The following is a 6,830-nucleotide window of genomic DNA, read 5'->3' as shown; positions in this document are numbered from 1 at the left end:
CCACCTTCACCATTTTGCTCATTCTCCCCCATCGACCACCTCTGGCAGCTACCATTCTTTGTATCTATGAGCTTGTTTTTATTGTTGTTGCTGTTTTTTTAAAATTCCACTTATAAATGAGCTCTTAGAATATATGTCTTTGTCTAATTTATTTCATTAGCATAATGCCTTCAAAATCTACCTATGGTGTTGCAAATGGCAATATTTCATTTTTTATGGCCGAATAGTATTCCAGTGTGTGTGTGTGTGTGTGTGTGTGTGTGTGTGCCATATCTTTATCCACTGATCCATCAGAAGACACTTAGGTTGCTTCCAAATCTTGGTTATTGTCAATAATGCTGCAATGAACATGAAGCTGTATATATCTTTTCAAATGACTGTTTTTGTTTTCTTCAGAAAAATACCCAGAAGTAGAAATACTGCATCATATGGTACTTCCACATATAATTTTTTAAGGTATCTCCATATTCTCTCCCATAATGGCTGTGCCAATTTACATTCCCACCAACAGGGCACAAGGGTTCTCTTTCTCCACATCCCTGCCAACGGTTGTTATTTGTTGTTTTCCTGATAACAGCCATACTAACAGGTATGAGGTGATAGATAACACATTGTGGTTTTGATTTGTAGTTCCCTGATAATTCATGATGTTGAACATCTTTTCATGTACCTGGTGATCATCTGTATGTCTTCTTTGGTAAAATGTCTACCCAGATTCTGGACTCTACAGCTTTTACTCTATTTTTGTCCTAACACACAGTCCACATTCCACTTTCATTTTTACTGTGCATTTCATTAAAAATTAATACTATTTTAAATTGAAATAGAAAACTGTGTTTGTATATGCTCTCCTTCATTTTATTCTCAACATTGCAGTCACAGTGATCCTAGTAAACATAAGCCAGTTCATGGTATCTTCTGCATAAAGCTCTCAATATTCCACAAATCGTTCTGAGGAGAAATGTTAGATGGACCACCGCAAACTACAGGGATAAACATGGTCAGCCCTTCATTATCTCTCTGAACACATCTCCTGTTGCTCCTCTCTCATTTCCTCTGCTCCAACCATACTACACTCTGCGATTCCTTGAACACAGCAGGCATGCTCCTGCCTCAAAGATTTTTTATACACCCTTACCCCCTGCGTAGAATTCTCTCCCTCAAAATATTAACAAGACCTCTTTCCACACCATATTTAGGCTTTATTTAGCTATCTCCTTTTTAGCCAACTCTCTAAAACTACAAATATCTCAACCCTGTTAGCCCTCTTCTCATTCCCCTTCTCCTTAGGTTTTTCTGAACTGTTTCAAGGGGGAAGGCAGGGTTGTTGTTTTTTTTCTTTGTTTGTTTTTTTGTTTTTTTTCGCTTGTTACTGTCCTGTTAACTAGAATTGTGCCTAGACCATAGAAGTGGTTCCATAACTATTTTTTGAGTTCACCTTAATAGAATGAATAAGTGAATGATACAGTGTAAATAAATAAACGGTAAAGTATAATAGCTAAGTATTTCAACCTGAAAAAAAAAATGTAGGTTTAAGTTCCAGGTCCATCACTTTGCAATTTTAGGTAAATGACGACCTAAACTTCAGTTTCTTCTGGAAAATAATTATAGTACCTTTCATGGGATCATTACATTGATCAAATGATGCTATCCTATAAGATCTCAAAATTATTGGCAATTTTAATTTATCTCACATACTTAATAAAAACATGCTTAGACTGATTTTTACCTGTGTCATTATGTATTTTTTTAAGGTTACTTAATTAAGAAATGTGATCATTTTCTAAAATGCATCAGCTTTTGAAAATTGTTCAATACCAAACTATTTCCCTCAAATTCTGACATATCTGAGGTTTGCCTATGGATACTATTTTTAAATAGAAATATCTTTTTTTAAGCTTTTAGCCTATAAAATATCAGAAAGATATCTGTTCCTCTATATAATACTGTCAAATTTTCTTAGGGTCAACCTTCACCTTTCTTTGAGTTCCCCTGTCATGGAACACACTAACAACTTTAGCCAAGGCATACAACTTCCTTGCTCTTTTGTACAGAATATTATGTTTCTTTAGTTTACCAGAAATAAAAATAACAGAATTTTTAAAATTGTTCACTTCATTGCAATTTAACATAAGATTAAAATGCATTTTACTAAAAAAAATGCATTGTACTTGAAAAAGAGGTTATAATTTATTGGCACATATTTAATTTATAAATTTAACAAGCACTATGGATAGATATAAGGGTTAAGAAAGGGAAACTTACAGGAATTTTTTTCCAGTATAAGCAATGATTGCATAATTAGTATTATTTAAATTCTGCAGAGGCAAGTATATCTTGCACCACCCCAGAAAAAAGTCATTCATGTATTTATGTTTACATATTTTCATAAAGGATATTTTATAACAAATCCCAAGTTCTCTTTATATGGAAAATTATACTAGCTTGTTATTATTGTCATAACCACAACAAATTTGCAAGATTTATAAAACATATCACTCTTAATAGGTCTTGTTGAACTAATTTTTCTATATTCTCAGTCTTTAACAGATATTAAATTTGGTTTGTTCTAAATGAATAACCATAAATACATAGAAAGGTAAAAAAATGTACCATGATAAATTTTCTAAAAGAAAATTCAAAGAAGCATTTGTTCTAGAATATAATAGCTTGAATTTTGGTCTTTAAAATAAAATCTAAAAAATGGGTTATCGTTTTCTTCCTTGGCTTTGGGCAAGACTACACACAGAAGTGACCTTCCCTTTTACTCTATTTTCTGCTCCATTGGTAGAGTTTTGAAGATATCTGCTTTGATATCTTTTCCTTTACACCTTTTTTTCTAATAATCCAGGATTTCTGAGTATCTTTTCATACTTATCGTATCTTTCTTATAATCCTCTTTTATTTTCTTTGATATTTTCTTTACGAAAGATAACAAGAGGAAGATAATTTCTATACTCTTACTTATATATACTATTTTCTGAGCTGGTTTTATTTTTTAATTTATTTTATTTTATATTTTATTTTATTTTTCAGTTAGAAACTGTTACAACTAGTTCATTTTCAGATCTTCATCTTCGTGCTGGGGCAAGAATCTAGCGTGGGGAATACAAAAACTAGAACATGGAATGTTTCCCAGGTAAAGAAAATTATATAGATAAAGGCACAATTGCCTGAAATTTGGACACATCAGGGCATTCTTAACTGACTGACCTACATTACATGTATTGGAAAGAACAAAGATGAGCACAGAATCATAGGTTGGAACCATTCTGTGAAGAGTCCTGAATGTTAGGTTAGAGTTTACAGCAAACAACTAAATAAAATTTTTTCCAGGTGCAAAGATGGGAAAAAGTATGCATAGAATATAAAATAGTTTAAAGGGTGTAACTGGAACACTGCAATCATAGATGTGGGAATTATGAGTGTCTGAAGGCAAGAACAACAGAGCAACGTATGGACCAACACTGCTCTCCCTTACAGAAAAAAAAAATCAACTTACTAAGTTTTTTTGTTTGTTTGTTTTTTGTTTTTGTTTTTTTTAATATGGAATGCTTCATGAATTTGCATGTCATCCTTGCACAGGGGCCATGCTAATCTTCTCTGTATCGTTCCAATTTTAGTATATGTGCTGCCGAAGTGAGCACCTCACTAAGTTTTAAAATATATCCATGTTCAAGTATAGCTAGAGAATATTATCATGGCTAGCAAATTGCTTTAAAAGAGAAACTGATTGGAGGTCAGCTAATTAATGACCCCAAAGTCGATTGGCTTCTGATGAGAAAAATTAACATTTTCTTACTCTGGAGCTGGTAAGCAGCAGGGGTGGTCTCTAGGTTCTAGGTGTACGCTAAAGCATGTCTTTGTTGTCCTTGGATCCAAGACTTCCCAGCATGAGTGTTCTTAGGGTGATGGCGGACCATTATATAGGCAACCGGGAACAGGTGATGCTTATTAAATGCACAGTTTGTTACTAATGTTTTCTCTCTTCCACCCGTATTGTATTGGCTAAAGCAAATCATACGGACTCACCCATAGCCATGAGGTGGGACTTTGTTATAATCCCAGCGAATCATACTAATCAAGGGTAAAAAAGGGAGGAGGAATTATAAGCAAATTATGTAATCTTTCACAGTCTGTTTGAGGGCCAGTTCCTTCATGATAAAACAATATTCTGCATTTTCAAATTTACAAGTTAACATTTGTACAAAAGCCAAAGCCTAAGTGCAATTATTAGACCCCCCCACCCAGCAAACTTCACTTTCTATCTTTCTAGTTTCTTCCACAGAAACTTAATCATACTCTTAACAATGAGAAAACATTTTTTTTTTTGATTTGACTAAGATATATTTCTTTTTAATCTGGTTAAAAACCTTATGGTTAAACAAATCTCTAGTCACTAAGTTTCTGGAATTATTATTACTTTTTAATTCACAAGAACATCTGAAAAACAGATAATGTAAGTGGTCATCTACTGCACATGCCTCCATGCCAGCCCCTCCGGTATTCTTCATGGCAATGGTTTCTAAACAGTGGTAAGTAAATAGGAAGGATTTCTTTGGATAGTTTGATAAATGTTTTAAATGGTCATTATGGCCATCAATATGTATATAATTCATCACCTCATTTTCAAGTATATTTATTAAAACATCAAACAATTGGAAATTCTAGAAAAACACTTCCTCAAAAATACAAGAGCCATTGTTCTTGACCTGTTTTTATACTTCAGTATATATTAGAACTAGTCTTAATAAACAACTTAGCATATATTGTGGCTATGCCAAAATATATTGTCTTTTTCAATATATACATATTAAAAATGAATGTAAATATTTCCCTTTTAGATTACTTCTTATCTGAACTTTTAATAGTATCGTTTCAAAGCTAAGCAAATAAAAAAACAAAAGAAGACTGCTGGAACTTTCCAAATGTAAATTAGGGTGCACTTGGATTTATGGATCATCAGGCCCTTCTATCACAAAATTATTCTGATATTAAAAAATAGAACATGGGGTGCCTGGGTGGCTCAGTGGGTTAAGCCGCTGCCTTCGGCTCAGGTCATGATCTCAGGGCCCTGGGATCGAGTCCCGCATCGGGCTCTCTGCTCAGCAGGGAGCCTGCTTCCATCTCTCTCTCTCTCTGCCTGCCTCTCTGCCTACTTGTGATCTCTCTCTGTCAAATAAATAAATAAAATCTTTAAAAAAAAAAAAGAATAGAACAAAAAATTTCTCTGAGTCAATTAATTCCAAATTAAAGGTTTCTTTGGTCTTCTAATATTAAACACATTAAAAATAAATGTACAATACATATATACAGGATAAGTTAACATGTTCATCATTAGAGTAATTTTTATAATTATTTTGAACACAGTATAGAAAATTAGAGACAAATTGTACAATGATATGATAATTCCTGTCATAACTTTTTATACTATATTTTAATGTAAGTAGTAATTAGTGTATATGAATAAATACTCTTCTTCCCTAGTCCATATCAACTAAGATGAAAGAGAGCAATTATTAAAGAGACAAATATACTATTTGAGATTAGCATATCTACAAAGATCTAAATGCAAGTAAAAATATAAAATAATCAACATTAAGATGAAAAAGGTCACAATTTCTTGTTGCAGATAAACCTCAGCAATCTTGACAATCTATAACCCCCAAATTGATGAAAACAAATTCAACTCTGAATGTTTATAAGAGTTCAGTGTTAATTATACCTCAATTAAAAAAGAGAAGACCCTTTCTTGCCCACTCTCTCTCAAATAAATAAAATCTTTTTTTTTTTTTTTAAGATTTTATTTATTTGACAGGCAGAGATCACAAGTAGGCAGAGAGGCAGGCAGAGTGAGAGGAGGAAGCAGGCTCCCTGCTGAGCAGAGAGCCTGATGCGGGGCTTGATTCCAGGACCCTGGGATCATGACCTGAGCCAAAGGCAGAGGCTTTAACCCACTGAGCCACTCAGGTGCCCCTCAAATAAATAAAATCTTTAAAAAAAGATACATTTTCACAATATATTAGCTCAAAGAAAAATACAAATTCTCAAATTGGTGCCAAAAAAATCATAGAAGCAGCCTACAGTCTACTGTCTTATAGTCTCATCTGGGTTTGCCTGGAAATAGCCTCAAATCAAAAGGTGAACAAATATGAAATAATGGTGAAAATTTCATCATTTAAGACATTTTCTTACACAAATTTGCATGGCAAATTATTTCCAAAAAGATTTGCTCATTCTTAAGTTATCAAATATTGTGACAAGTTTGGTTACAAAGAGGTTACAGATATTTAAATAAATTTAGTGTAGACAAAAGTAAAGTAGAAATTTATATTAGTCATCATTATGCATACATTTACTTATTTTATTTACTTATTTTTATTTATATTTACCTATTTATTTATTTTTGTTTACTTACTTAGCTCATAAGTGGTGGGAATATTTTCTATCAAACTACCTCAAATTTAATTTGAAACATCTAATTCTCATAATTCATAATACTCATTTTATTTTTTATAGTTTCACCTTACAATAGTTAGTTTTAGAAGACAATGAACTTTTAGAAATTCACTTTTTAAAATAGATACTAGGGTTGATGAGTGTTTCTGTTGTTATTGTTTCTAAAAAGCAACAGCCAAATTCTGAAAGACACAATGCATATTTTTAGGAAAGTTGTATGTATTTGTTTAAACTATCAACAAATATGACCACAGTAATTTTTTTAAATAAATTAAACCAACAGTATAAAGTATGACTGATTATGGCTAAACGTAAATGTTGTTTAATAAAAGATAGTAAGAATCAACTAAACACTTCTGTTAAGGGTATTT

General features: G+C 32.4%; 1 non-coding gene across 1 annotated transcript; it reads right to left on the bottom strand.

Moving 5' to 3' along the window:
* Window positions 1-3,540: 3,540 nt before the first annotated feature.
* Window positions 3,541-3,647, bottom strand: LOC116589535. The gene has a single exon (XR_004285311.1). It is a non-coding gene; the product is annotated as a U6 spliceosomal RNA (small nuclear RNA).
* Between the last annotated feature and the right edge of the window lie 3,183 nt (window positions 3,648-6,830).

Source organism: Mustela erminea, chromosome 4, assembly GCF_009829155.1.
Source record: "Mustela erminea isolate mMusErm1 chromosome 4, mMusErm1.Pri, whole genome shotgun sequence".
Taxonomy (NCBI): Eukaryota; Metazoa; Chordata; class Mammalia; order Carnivora; family Mustelidae; genus Mustela; species Mustela erminea.
The sequence above is the reverse complement of the archived record's forward strand: the minus strand, read 5'-3'. Positions and strand labels throughout refer to the sequence as shown.